The sequence below is a fragment of the Planococcus citri genome, chromosome 1, assembly GCF_950023065.1.
Source record: "Planococcus citri chromosome 1, ihPlaCitr1.1, whole genome shotgun sequence".
NCBI lineage: Eukaryota > Metazoa > Arthropoda > Insecta > Hemiptera > Pseudococcidae > Planococcus > Planococcus citri.
In genome coordinates, this window is record NC_088677.1 from 43,596,402 (window position 1) to 43,611,567 (window position 15,166).

Below are 15,166 nucleotides of genomic sequence, written 5' to 3' on the forward strand. Positions count from 1 at the left end.
GTTGTTTCTGTTCTTTGAAATTTCGACAATCAATAAGTAATAACATTTGAGAGTAAGTTCGTCAAGGAACCCCTTATTAAGCATCTCTTTTTAAAGCCTATTTTTTTGGACTTTTTTTCAAGGATGATTCCCCGCTGAAAAAATGTGTATGGATGTTGATAGAATACTTTTTAATTTTTTATGATATTTTTTCGATGAATATAATACCCCAGTATAATTAATGAAACGTTTATATTTTCATTGCAGACGATGAAAAAAGTCGCAGAAGTAGAATACGAATTTGATTGCTGTTTTTTCTTGAGGAATTGAACGTTGCAATATAATAACAGAAGCGCGGAAAAAAGAAGACAAAAAAAAAACAGGGACAATTTCAACGCAACTTTTCTCATCGCATCGGAAAAAAACGAATTTCGAATACAGTAACGAGGTAAGACTCGTAAATTGGAAAGTTACTACGAATTAAGAGCAATTCGTTGTCGTAAAGCAGTTTAATAACTTTTGATGGGAAAAATTTCCAAGCTACACCATCGTATTGCTTATTTGATTTTAATGGGCTTATTTTTACAGGCGACGTTTTTCCCGAATGACTGCCGATACCGATGTTCCGCCGTAATCTATCTTATTTTCTTTCCACCCCTCGGAGAGTCGTTTCGCCTACATCGCTACGTTGGTAAGAAACAGTGTTCCCTCGGCCGGAATATTAATTTTCTCTTTTCTTATTATATTTTCATTCGCCCGTAAGACATTTTTACGTCATTAATATTAAAAACTAATTTTTCTTATTTTTCGCGGAGCGCCGAACACAATGTATTCGTGCGACGAGCTCGAAATTGTTCGATTTTCTTGATATAATGATTCCCTGCTTTTTTATTCTTTAAAAATTCGCCCATTATTTCGACGAACGAAAAAAAATACTATTTTAAACTCGTTAGCATGACGGATAATCAAAATCATTATGAACGTTATTAGATACTGGCAATTCGATGCTAAAAAAAAACACACACAATCGCTTCTCTCCTTATAAGTAAGAAAATTGTGACTTGAAAATACATAAATATGGTAGTCGAACAAGACAGAAAAAAAACAACGCATGGACACACAAACCATTCCAAAAATTTTACATATCTATTGCACATTTGATTTTATCCAATAGGTCTAACCCTTCGCTGTATTTTTCACGGTCAGTTTTATCAACTATTCAATAAATAAGCGAAAAATCCTACGCGAGCTGTGTCGGTATTTGATACTACTTGCGTATACCTGTACTACCTAAACCTACCTATGTATTGAACCGGGTATCGTTTCTATCGATCGATGCCGCTATCTGATATGTAAAAGAATAAGGCGTTTGAAAAATTTGCAGTGCCTTTTTTTGGCGTGTTAGTATAAAATATTATATGGGGAGTGAGAAAGAAAAGGCTTCCTTCAGAAATGAATGGAGGTTAGTATAGTTTTTTAGGATTAATTTTCGATGATGACCGAGGTAATTTGTGTGGTAAAAATTTTGTACCATTAAAAGTTCTCCGATATGGCGATTTTTTTTTGAAATTTTATATGGGAATGGAGGTACTAGGTACTTTTCAATTTTGGAATATTAGGACTTTTGAATTTATGGAAACCGAGTAGGTAGGTGTAGGTATATGCTTGGGAAATGATTCCTATGCGAATATAAGATAAAAAATAGCAAATCCAGCATTTCAAAAAAATTTTAAAATTGATGAAGATTAACTTTTTATTGAAAGTAAATCAAGTATAAATCAAATCAAATCAAATCAAAGGACTAATATTCATGCTGGATGAAACTACCTAAGTATTATTTTTCTGACGCTATTTAACTGAGTAGGTAATACGAAAATCCTAAATAATATAAATAACAAAGCTCGAAAACTTGTGCCTTCAGCCTTGGTGTGGTTGTTTTCGTTGGCTTGTCTGCTATGTGTAGTTTGTTTCTTAGTCTTTCTCTGCCCCTCCTACTTGTTGGATTGCGATGGAGGACGTGCATTGGTGATCTTGTTTCCATCAATTGATCTTAATTCTTTTCAATGTGATGTCCAACGAATCTGTACCGCTTTTCATCTCGAAGGTCACTCCATGAATCTCAAAACACTACAAATGCTTGAGAACCCCCAAAAAGGCTGGAAACTGCACAAATAAAATTCAGAATAAAATCTGTCTACTCAGTTCTTTGCGTGCTTCAAAAGGTCTTCAATTAGAGAGTGGAACAATAGCTATACGTATAGCTTACTCAAAATTCCAATTAAAAAGAAGTGACGAAATGAATGAAATTCAAAAATTATAGTTTCATCATTGAGGAAATCATCAAATCTGTGCATTTTTGAAGGAACAGTGTACGTAATAATTTTATCAAAATGCCTTTTTAATTTTGAATTCTGGATTTCTTGCGAGAGAAGGGAAAATTCGGAACTTTTTAGTATTGAATTCAAAGTAGTTTCGTGAGCCAAGGGAGATTTAATTTTTGAATGTTAAAAAATAGGAAAAAAAAGAAGGGAAAAAGTAGTGATTTACCTACCAAAAAAAAGCAATTCTTTTAGGTAGGTACCAGTGTGAAACTATTTTTGTGATTTGAGCTCTGAATTTTTTATGAAGAGTGAAGAGAGCGCCTGGAAAGTTATACGACTGAATTCAAGTTAATTTCGTGAGCTTGTAGAAGATTTCGAGAATTTTCCAAAAAACCAAAAGTAGCGATTCTTATTTAGAAAAATGGCATGTGACTTTATTTGAAACTATTAAAATCTGTATAGGTAATTCAAATTGAGTATGGTGTAATTTTTTTTATGGAAGTTTGAAGTCCAAAAATGTTTTAAATTGAATTACTAGGTAGTATTTGTGAGCGTGTGAGAGGTACTTACAAATTTGGTACTCTCTAAATTTGACTGTTTCGAATTTAAAGAGTAGGTACCTATAGGTATAAAAAAAAGAGAATTGGTAAAAGTAGGAAAAAAGGGTTTTTTAAAAAAAATTGGTAATACCTAACATCAAACAACATTCATGGATTTTGAGGTTTGAAATTTTTTTGAGAAGAGAAGGATAATTGAGTACAGACATATATTTCCAGAAACCAATTCTATTTCCTTTCTTATGCGGACGGAGGTTTCTGAAAAGTAGTAGTGGAAAGGGGTAGTGTAAAAGTAGTAGGGACAATTCCGGAATTTTCAGAACCGAATTTAAGTTACCTAGTTTCGTGTGTGTCTAAGGAAAGGTTTCCGAAAATTGGCTATATAAAAGTTGTGATTTTTGAGATCGAAAAAATGTTTGAATCTGCTGTTTAATTTCGGCGCATAGAAGGAAACTCCTGCTGAAAATTCACAATTTTTTCCAATTTTAGGATCAATTGATTTTGACATTATCAGGCCGGGCGGTAGCACGGCGAGGGGGTTGGGAAAAAGAACGTCGCCGCTACCGCAACGCCTACTCTTCTGAGACCAACAAACGCGAAAATGAGTACCTTTCGATCTCAAAAACGATCGCACCAATTTTCAAGTTGAATATGTCATTTTGAAGATCTTGACGAGCTTATCAACATATCAAAATTTGAAAGTTGTACAATTAGTAACAAATGTGCAGGAGAACTTCAAAAATGCCGTTTTTACACCGTTTTTTTTTTCTTCACTTCCTTCAGCACACTTTTCAGAAAAACTGCTCGGTCAAATTCAACGAAATTTTGCATGATGGTGTATTTATACACAATAATGGTCACTACGAAGGGATTTTTTGAAAAACGAATTCTAACCACTTTTTTACCCAATTTGAAATTTTCAAACGCTCATTATTCAGAAAGTATTTTTGCAAGTGAGCTAAAACGTACAAAAGGCACTTCTCTATAGCTTTAGTAATCTATATGCCGAATTTCATTATAAATGATTGAGTTTAAAAGTCTGTAGCTTCGTTCAATTAACTCAAACCAACGTCAACTTATATGTATCAATCAGAATGGCCGTTATATACGAAACATACGTTGCATTCGGCGTTGTATGGAGTTGAAATGCGCGGTCATCAACGCAGCCTCAGTGGCTGCGTGACTTAAGCTTCCGCTTACTACGCAGGAGGTCCTCGGTTCGAATCCCGCCTGTACCTAGGTGAAAATTTTTTTTCAAGTAATTATTTTTTTTTAATTGAAAAATTGTTATCATTGCGTTTTATATTCTTGAATTGTAACCTAGAAAATTGGTTCTGCTTTTTTTTTTTAATCTAAAAAAAAAAAAATAATTTAAAAAATGAAAAAAATTAAAATTTTACCATGTTATGTTGGAAAGTTGAAATTTCGTGTGTAAATTCATTTCTGACAATTCAAATCAATTGGAAATAGTTTCATACCATTTTGAGTAGTTCTGGAGCCTCCAACAGGTTTTTGAATGTTGGAATTTTGACAAATAAATAAATGAATAACATGCACTAGAAAAAAAATCTTCAGAAGAGAATATTGAACCCCCGCCTCCACAAGTTTTTTAAGGAAACCATGTTTGAGTAAAAGTGAATGCAAATCTAACCCAATATTTTGTTCATAAAGACTTCAGAAAAAATTGGTGATATCCCCCAAAAAAGTACCTCACGGTAAAAAAAAGGGGGGTTTGAAAAAGAACGCGCGAGGAAGGTTCATCGCCATTGCAAAAAAAAACTTCAAAAAAATCTCCATAATACAACTGGAAAATATCAAAAAAAAAAATAACCCAAAATAAAAAATTACTGATATCTACATTGCAGGGAGTTGGAGAATGTTTGGTGGTACCTACTTACCTGCCTACGTACCTACTTCAGAGTTCGCAAATAAATAATGAACAAAAATTTTCCAACTTCCGCCCACCTCTTTAGACAACTAGGTAGCTTCCATTTCCAGTATCCATGATCAAATTTGATTTGATTACACTTCGTTAGAAAGTGAGCGGAAGTTGGCAAATTTTTGTTCATTATTTATTTGCGAACTCTGAAGTAGGTACGTAGGCAGGTAAGTAGGTACCACCAAACATTCTCCAACTCCCTGCAATGTAGATATCAGTAATTTTTTATTTTGGGTTATTTTTTTTTTTGATATTTTCCAGTTGTATTATGGAGATTTTTTTGAAGTTTTTTTTGCAATGGCGATGAACCTTCCTCGCGCGTTCTTTTTCAAACCCCCTTTTTTTTTACCGTGAGGTACTTTTTTGGGGGATTCAGTTTTTTATAGAATACATATAAAGAGGTATCTCTCTCAAAATTTGTAATTAGATATCTATTTGCGTCAGTTTTTTAAAACAAATTTTTTTAAATTTTCAGTTAATTTTTTATTATTAGGTGTACTTTTTTTATTATTATTTTCAACATACAGTTATCATAAATTTTTATTCTACGTCATCTTTCGTGGGTATTTCACATTCGATCACGAACCATGAATTTGCAATTTAATCATGAGCTTGTGTAGTGGTTCCCAACACGAAAAAATTGCTCGATTTTTATCTCTGGATAAGTACTTTTTATTAGGTTTGTGACAACTCGCTTACTGAATTGAAGAATTGAATATTACGATAAGAGTAACGATCGAAATCACCTCGAGCAAATAATCAACCAATTTTAGGTCAAGTTTTTGTCGGTATTCGAAATGAAAACGTATCCCAACGTTGTGGGGTAATCAGTTAATCACTCGTTAGGCTTATTCAATTAGCCTATGCTACGTAGGTCTAGATAGGTACTAGGTAGGTGTATGAAGAAGTACGCGTAGCACAAGGGGTGCGGTGCGGGTATTGCTGGACAAACACGTATACGTGTGGTAAGGCGAAATAATAACATTTATCGACACCCTATAGTTTTTATTTATTCTAAAGTAAAAATTAAATACACAGAGAAATAAAAATCCGAAGAATATGAATAAAATACGATAAATATTTTCACGATTGTCACATTGAAAGGAATTTCAACGTAGGGTGGGGTTGTGGTATAGTGTAAAATAACCTGAAGCGCCTCAGCGGGGGAGCCTTTGGACAAGATCTCAGCAATTGATATATCCGTCGCGCGCCTCTAACACAAAATAAGTATTTGGTGGAAAAAATATTTCTATGTTTAATTTACGACTAAACTCTTTCTTCTATTGCTAGTATATTTTATTCGTTAGGAACGAAAAAAAAACATTGTTTTTAAAAAGTTTTGACTGCGCTGAATTTATTTTTAATTTATGTCTTCGATGAGATAACGCTCGTTTATTGAGTTGACGCAACTGTGAGTTGGCTTCGATGGTACCGCATCGACATGAATTTATGAACGTATGAATAAAAATATTATTTGTATGCCATTAAGACCCCGCCACGTTATGGCCATCTTCACTCTGTTTTGTCGCCCGTTAGAATTATACTTTGAACATATGTCAAATTTATTATACACAACTAAACTGACTGTTATAATTAGGTACTGATACGACCAGAACGGGTTATTTTTAAAATGCGTGATCGCTGGCGGGGGTACATCGACGCGCGAATTCGTACATTGTAAAAAAAAATTCATTCCATCGAGTTAACCGCTAGTTTTCTAATTCGATTAAACTTAACAGCGTTAAATAGAATGTAACTCGCACGCGCCTCTTGCCCTGTCTCGAGTCTTCGTAAAATAGACATTACCCTTATCTGTAGTCTAATACCTATCTACTCGTAATAGGTATCGTTTGCTCGAAATTTAATCAAAGCAGAATCCATCTGTACCATTTTCTTGCTCAAGTTGGATTCGTCGAACGGAGATACCTTACAGTAAATCTAGATATAAATTAATCGTTTTCTTATGCTGCTGTTCGAGGCTATAAAATTTGTTGGTATCTTGTAGATACAACCGAGTTTCGCTAAAGAAGAAGAAGAAGAAGAAAAAACATAATTCGCCAAATCAACTGCTTGAAACGTCGCTTTCGACACGGTTAAAAGGTTGGGAAGTCCTGTTAAAGGGTTGTAAATTGACAGATCAGCAGGATGAGTAGCGCGTTTAAATGGCTAAAATAGTCCTGCTCGTATTTACTCGGTTTGCTTTGAATTAAAGCACTTGGAATCGTTTGTCGTCAGTTCTTTTCGTTTTTCAGTTAATTTTCTTCTTGCGAACCATTTCGGGAGCTAAAAATTTCCCTTCATTAATGATTTTTCTCTCGACTGGCTGTAATTCGTTCTCGTCGAAATCTAATTATCCGAAACTCAGGTATTAAGAGCGTGCTGAATTTTTCAGACAACTGAACTTAATTTAAGCGCTTAGCGTACGCCTGTAATAAAAACTGGTGGTTTTAATGTTCGCACAAGAAAAGTTATTTTCTTCATTCGTGAAATTCGCGTGGTTGGTGTAAATTTTCGAAAACTCGTCGATTATCTAATTGGAAAGTTTAACAAATAACGGTCCGTTGAAAACGGTTCCAGCTCTTGTAAGTGTTCGTTTAAATTGTCCACTAGGAATTTTATTTGCTTTGACAATTTAACCGTGTTAGTTAAGTAATAGCGTAGAGTTCTTCTATAGTTAACATCTTCATTTTCACGGGTCACCTGATCGAACATTTTAATAGTCAATGGGTCTGCATAGCTGTGGTAGTATCGCTACCGTGGCGTAAGTATGTGTGCGGCTGTGCGCTTAAATGTACCGCTGGGTGAGCCGAAAAAATGTTTCACCACGATTTTGTCAGTTTGTTTTATTGCAAGATCAGCTAAATGCCCATTTGAGGAGTGTAACGTCCATGAAATTTATTATAGAATGTGTTTCTGCAAAAAAAAAAAAAATCCGACTGCGAACTAAATGCAGGTAGGTAGGTCTAGGTACAGGGTACAGTGCAGCGCACCTATTCTGAATTTTCACTTTTCATGATTTCACCCAGAAAATTGTTGAATTTTGTAAAAAAAATAATTCCCCATTTTTTTGTTTTTCTTCGAAGTCCAAAAAAAGTAGTGTCGAAAGCGCTCCCAATCTGATAAAAATTGAATCAATGTATGTATTATGCAAATTGAAAAACGTCAATTTCGGCAAAGAACTAGGAGTTGCCGAGACTTGAATGGTCCGTGTAAATACGACTATATGAACCAAAGAACTATCGTGCTGCCACGAAACCGCAGAGGCTGCAACCAGAAGCACAGAGTAGCCTTTGAAGTAGCAAAATGGTGATTTTTTTTCTTTCATGATTGGGTTATTCATATTGTAAGAGATATGTTTCACTTCCAACTATGACTTACATTTGAATTTTTATACAATTTTTTGGTCTAACGTGCTTCTGCTTATGTATCAGAGTTTATATTGTCTAACAAGCGTACCGAGCATGAGGGTGACCGGTGCTCAATTTCAGAACTATGCTGGATGATAGATACACAATATCTACACGCTTTTAGAGCATCTCAAAATTGATCAGGACAATTTGCTCTAATCGAAAGACCTGCGTTTTTTTAAATCGAAAATTCTTCCTTTTTTTCAATCTTCACTCAACTCGTGAGTGTGCAATTTTTTTGAAAGGGTTTACCTAATGTGGAAGACTAGAAAAACACTTTCTCTTTCCAGCGTTATGTGAACATCTGGTTTAAAAATTTTGTAAATACTATTACTAGGTATACCCTGGTTTGAGGTATTTTTTATTTATCTAGAGAAATTTTCTTGCAAATCGGCGCAAATGAAATAAGAAATGTTTTGTCCCCTCTATGCGTTCATCCACGTAGTGTAATGATTAGGTATAGGTACGTACATCTTGAAGATTCTCTAATATCAAGGACATTTATTTTCTTTGTAAATGTGCCGACCAAAGATTCGCACGTATTGTTGAGTACCCAATGAGTGAGTCATATAAATTCATTGTGATTCAGCATGGAAACCTGATGGTTCGAAATCGGCCAACTTGTCGTTTCATGAACGAAATGTACGTATGCTTATTTGGATCAGTATTGATTCCCGAGAGAATTTTCTAAACTGAGGGATAGGCGTGCTTTGAAAAATTTATACGTAATGAGTCAAAAATATCTACGTGCACGTAGGTTAGCTACACCTGAATTTTTGACGTATACCAATTGACAAGTGTAGGTATGTTTCTGAGTACTTATACTACGTATATATACTTATTACCTATGCTTATGGGGTGGTCACATACTATATAGGTTTAGGTCTCGGGACATAATATACATATAAAACTAAGGAAGATAACACGGAGGTGATTTTCTATACGTATAAAGATCGAGTTGAAAAATAATAAAGAAAATAAACGAACAAACCTATATCATCCTCTCGATCGTGTACTTATGTTAATTATTAAAGAAATGACGTTATAATTATAGATGGAAAGTAGTAGTTGGTAAGAAACGAAATTCAAGTTTTCAATCAGATCGTGTTTTGACACGTTACCTATAGTTAATTACAGATACCTAGAGTCTTGTCTCTCTGTCAAACTGTCAGCAACGTTGCACGGTGTATGTCCCCACCCTCCTCCCTCGTTACGTTTTAATTCAGACTCGATTTTTTTTTTCTCATCAAGTAGTCTAGTAATCGCTTTTAAATTTTCGTTTCAAATTGCCGAGCTGACAGCTAAATGAATGCCAGATACGAAATATATTGAATTTTTAATATCGTTACGTTTTATAGACTCGTAGAGCTGAGATCGTTTTTCCGTTTGAGAGATCTTTTCTTTTTGTAATCATTTCTCTGTGTGTATTCGGTAATCACAAAAATTACACGAGATTTATTCCCTTTTGTTTTGTTTCTTTTTTTACATTTTTTCTTGTAATGAATTGTACCGATTGGGTATCTTTTTTTTCTCTCTATAGCTGTTTGTCGTTGATGTGTTTCGCTCGAACCTCCGCGAGATCAATTTGAACGCGAGTGAAGAGTAATGAAAAGTTTTACGATTATAGACAATGTTCGAAGATTGAGTTACGTAGCAGCATAATACGAGTAGTAAGCCTACGAGGCGAAATTATTTTAAATTTAGTTTCGGCGTTTCATTTGAAAGATGCGAGGCGTTTTTTGAAGGGCATCTTCTACATATTACGTACGCAAAGTCGGAGAGAAGTAAACAATTCATCGATGCGATCCTTCCCCGGGGAAAGTTATGAGAATTTTAAACTTTGTTGACGAATTTTTAACCTTAAGTCGATGATTATTCGACACGAGTCAACAATTTAAAGGCTCAATTTTCTAAAGCTCGAATTTGAATACCGCCTTTGAGAATGAGCTATGTTGAACGTGGGATTACGTTCGTCGATGCTTCTCTATGTATACGAGTTGTATACGATCATTAAACTTGCCATGTTTATACTGTGCTTCACGCTGCGTTGGATAGGTACTTTGTTGAGTGCGAATTCGAGTTCATTATTTTGTTTCATTTGACCTTGTTGAATCGATAACTTTTTTTGAGTAGACCGACGACTGTTTTCATTCATAACGATGTTTGAAGACCATCGCGATGTATGATCATCTGTATTTGCTTTATATTTAGGTTTGGTAACAGGTGGTCATTGAAAAAAGTAAGCCGCTATCAAAATCAATAAAATGGTTCGTAAATACGTAGATATGTGTACCGTATCAAAAAATAGGAATATCTTGGGTATTATGTTGTTATGGTGGCATAAAATGGTGTATTGTGTTGACATTTGGACATTGGGGTTAAACTTGTTGTAATACCTCCCTCGCATGACTCGGAAATCTATTAATGAGTTCGTGAAATGTTTTGTTCAACTCTTTTATACCCACTCGGGTCATACTTCTCGAATATTTATTTTCATTATTGTCAGTTTCTTAAAATCTTAAATTCAAGTACAGAAGTCTTTTGGTATGGCTTGTTCTGTATCTTCACTAAGGAACTAGATACCAGGTAGGTATGGAAGTACGCCATTTTCGGTTACAGATTTTGTAGTTTTGACGATGATGTGATTTTTCATTTCAGTCGTATAATGAAATGGAATCAAAAAAATGGTGGGAAAATGTCTATTTTGCGTATTAAAGTGAATTATATGAGGTAAAAAAATAACGTAAATTGGCGGTATTATTAATAAATTGAGCCCTTAAAAATTTCTTTCTATAACCAAAGATGGCGTATTTCCATACGTGGTATCTACTAGTTCTTTATCTTCACAAGTCAATTTTTCAAATTTCTCTTCAACTCTTTATTTGTAGGGGTAAAAGATAATTTTAGAGCGCATAATTACAATTCTACACCCCTTCAAAGAAGTGTGAGGTCGAAGTGTTGGATTTTCACTCTTTTAATTCGTTTTTGGCCTTTGTCATCGACATTTTCAAAGTTCCTATTTATTTTTGTAGCCGTTCTGATCTCTGAAATCGATTTTGAAATTTTTAAAATAAATAACCTATTTAGCTATACATCGCCGGTCAGGCTATAAGTTTACAACATTTTTTTGTAAATGTTTTTCAATGCGCTATCATTTTCTACAATTGTGCCAATTTTCACCATTTTACGGCCTCCTTCCATGACCAGAAAAGCTAGTGTCCACATTTTTGTACCTTGAATTGGGGCATTTTTCTCGTCCTCTTCCCTCTCCGTACAGCTAGGTGAAAGAAAAAGCTAAATTAATGTATCTGTGACGTTTTAAAAAAAAAAAAAAATTACAAAATTACTTCTTTTTAATTTTTTTTTTTACCTGTATCTATTTTACAAACGGTTGTATCTAAGTATCTAATGCTTCCTCCTGGAGAAATTAATTTGGAATCAAAATTCGTATAAAGTTTAGAAACGTTTAAAAGGCAATAATCTAAGTGTAATTTGTTGTTTAAAATAGCATCGAATTTGTATTTGCACTAATTAGGGTCCGCGTGCAAATTACCTTTTGCAATACTTCTCTCCAACTAACTCGTCATTAATACATTTGAACGCGTGATCCCTTTTCGTATTTAAAACGTGAACGGGTTTCTAAAGTTCACCTATTTACTATTATCGCCAGGGTCAGTTATTAGCACCGATATAATGTAAATGCTACCCTATTAACGATAGGAACTTTCCACTTTCGCTTATATAGTGAGAACTGCGTAGGTATTAGGTAACCATAGGGGATCTATTATTTTTCCACCCGTTGAAAAAGTACCTGCCCACGATATTTTCTTAGATTTCGATATCACGCGTATGCACCGTATAGCACAGAACGGGTAACTTAACATTTGCAAAATGACAGAAAAAAAAGACGAAAGAAATTCGATATTTACCTAATAATATTCAAGAACGTTTGTTTTTCAAGTTGAGTGATTTTGATAAATCACCTCACTCTGCACCGGTTATTATATGTGTAGCGTATATACTCGTATACGCGGTTACATTCTCGACAATAAGAAAAATATCTAATGTTTACGCTGGTGTATCTATAAATTGTATAAGTTGGTGGAATTTGAGTTCGTTTCACATGACAGACGCAGCATACATTATAAACGAATAGTAAATGTAATCTATACGCATATTCGCGTATTTTCATATGTAAGCCGGCAATATGATGTTCGGGTATATATCGAAGTAAGGGATGACTCCAGTCATTTATCTGGATTTTACGACATATCCGTCATTACTCTTTTTGAGTTCTTTATTTTTTGGTGTTAGCGTTGTGTTGTGAAAAAAATGCGTTTTCTCTTGCCAGTGCGCAATGAATTAACAATTCCGGATTTTTTTCCTACTACATATTCGCATACTTGGCCGTACGTGTTATACGATAATGCCATTTACTTTCATGATTTTATGATTACCTACTTACCCTGAGGTAGGTTGGTGATCATTATTACGATCATCGAGGAAATAAGATATGAACGTATGCGTTGAAGGGTGTTTTTAAAAGTGGGTCAACTTTTCTCCAATTGATGAGGTAGAGGGTGTCAGTTGACTTCTTCGTTTATAATCGACGATGTGTTCGATCTCAATGTTGCAAAGAAATCATGATATTTTAATTATTTGACATCTCAATGTTCGAACTTTTCGTTTAATATTTTTTTCAGTTGTTTTTTGAAGTTTTCAAATAAGTGTTTCTCCATTTTTTCTCAAAATTGTTTTTCTATTTTTTTTTCATAAAGATGTTTTAATGCTGTAAGTTATGATTTTAATAAAAACATCATTTTTTTTCAAATCAAATCAAAACTACTGATATTTTTGTTTTTAAAAAATTTTCTCGATAATTTTCAATACATATCTATCTACTAAACCTACTTACTACCCAGTTACACACCTATTACAAAATCTTCAATTTTTTATATTACATCATTTAATTTTTTGCTTTTAAAAATGTTTGCTTTTTTCGAATTACAGTTGCAGAACACTATAGATGCGTAAAATCGTTGGGTACAGATTTAAACTCAAGTATTTTATGTAATATTTACTCGCCCTCGGGAATCTAATACCAGCCAATATAGTTGTATAAAATGCCTCATTTTTTACTCCGCCCAAATGGTGTACCAATAACGTACGAGTAATTTAGGCCACCCAAAAGTACATTGATATATTTCCGCTGTATAAGCCAAAAAAAAAAACAAAAAAAAAAACGTATAAGTATAAAAGAGTAAAAACTCTTCATTAATTAATAGTATGTACTGTACGTACAACCCTCATTTCGAAAAAACTTATGTGGGTAATCTTCCTCAAAAATTCAATTCATTCTACATGAAAATGAGTCTTGGATCCGAACTGGATGTTAATTTTTGTAGCTTATAGATTTTGTATAGTCTATATTCAGTAGTTCTACTGGCGCGACCGATGCGACGGCCTGAAATTTGGTTAAGTAAGTAAAAAATCCACAACTGACACGTTTTTCACATATACCTACCTATTGCTCTTCGGCCAAAACTCTTCGTAACAAATCTCGGGCCAAAAATAATGAGAAGCGATATTTTAGCCGAGTCCCTGTTCGGTCGTTCCAGAAACCAAAAGTAAACACGAGAACGATGATTCGAGGCGTGGAGATCGGTGTTGGTAATCCGCAGATGATGTAAACATACGGATTTATTTGTTAACAGTCATGGCCAAACGTACAAACCCCTAAATTACTAGCTGTAACCACGTATTCATTATTTTTATAGTCGGTTTTTAATTTTTCATTACGATACTTTGTATCCGCTCGCACGTTTCGAGTACTCTTGGTGCAGCAATTTCACCTTTTTTTTTTTCATCCTCACTTCCTTCTTTTACACCTTATTTCAAACGCATGTACTCGTAGACGATTTTTAAGTGATTTATTTTGGTTCTGAAAATTTATTTTAAATAAAACAGTAGGCTTAATCGAATGCATCCGGAAAATAGAGAGTTACGCAATGGTTGACTTTTTCCAGTATTCGAATGACTTTTCGCGTCTCATTTCATTCATGTAGAAGTAGGTAGATACTTAGTTACTTACTTACTTATATTTGATATTATCGCTTGAATTTGTGATTTCCTTCTTCTCCTCTTGCTCTGCTTGAACTTCTTGAGGGATCGTATAGTCGACTTCTGGTCACAAAGTAAAAGTGGATTATAATAAAATTAGAAAAAAAAAGTAAGAATTAAAAAACAGTAAGAGTTTGAACTAGTGCTGCGAAAACGCTCTAAAAAATTCCGTTTCTCTTTCCATTTCTATTCCTATATGAGTTTTTACACTACATACTTAGGTATTTACAAAATATTCTAGTAAAATACTCGTACTGCACAGAAAATTGGAGAAAACCTTAAACTTGAAGAATCAATAGGTGTAACCATACTTTTTGAAATTTCATTTCAGTATTTTCATCGCATGCAAACAATAGGTAAAGACTTGGTCAAAATTGAACCATGACCAAAAGCTGAAATTTTTCTCTTACCCGAAGAAAAAATGTTTCTGTTTCCGTTTTTACGTGTTTCCTCATTCCGTTTTTGCTGCAGTGACATTTAAACATAAACACCGGAAAAATAATCCCAATTAATGAAAAATCTGTTTTCATTGCCATGGTACCTAGACACTACACAGTACACACCAAAAATTTCAATTTTTTCGACTTGAAAAAAAATCTCAAAAATCTCTTTTTCGCATGTATTTATCAAATTGTTATGAATTGTGATGTAAAAAATGTCTAAAATTATTTGAAAAAAAAACAATAATATAATAGGCTACTTACTCAAAAGAATTTCTATATTTTTTAAAAATTCCAAAAGTAAACCAGAATTTTAAATGATATTTGATAAACTGATTAAATTTTGTTAGGTATAATTTAAATTTAAATTTAGAAATTTTGAAGATAAGTACGAAATTAAAAT

The 15,166-nt window shown here is 33.8% G+C and overlaps 1 long non-coding RNA gene across 1 annotated transcript in view; it reads left to right on the forward strand.

Moving 5' to 3' along the window:
- The first annotated feature begins 250 nt into the window (after positions 1-250).
- The window catches only part of LOC135842247 (uncharacterized), a 95,255-nt gene continuing 80,339 nt past the window's right edge, over positions 251-15,166 (forward strand). The window contains exons 1-2 of the long non-coding RNA XR_010558097.1: positions 251-427; positions 568-670. This is a non-coding gene — a long non-coding RNA (uncharacterized LOC135842247). The remainder of the gene's footprint in view (positions 428-567; positions 671-15,166) is intronic.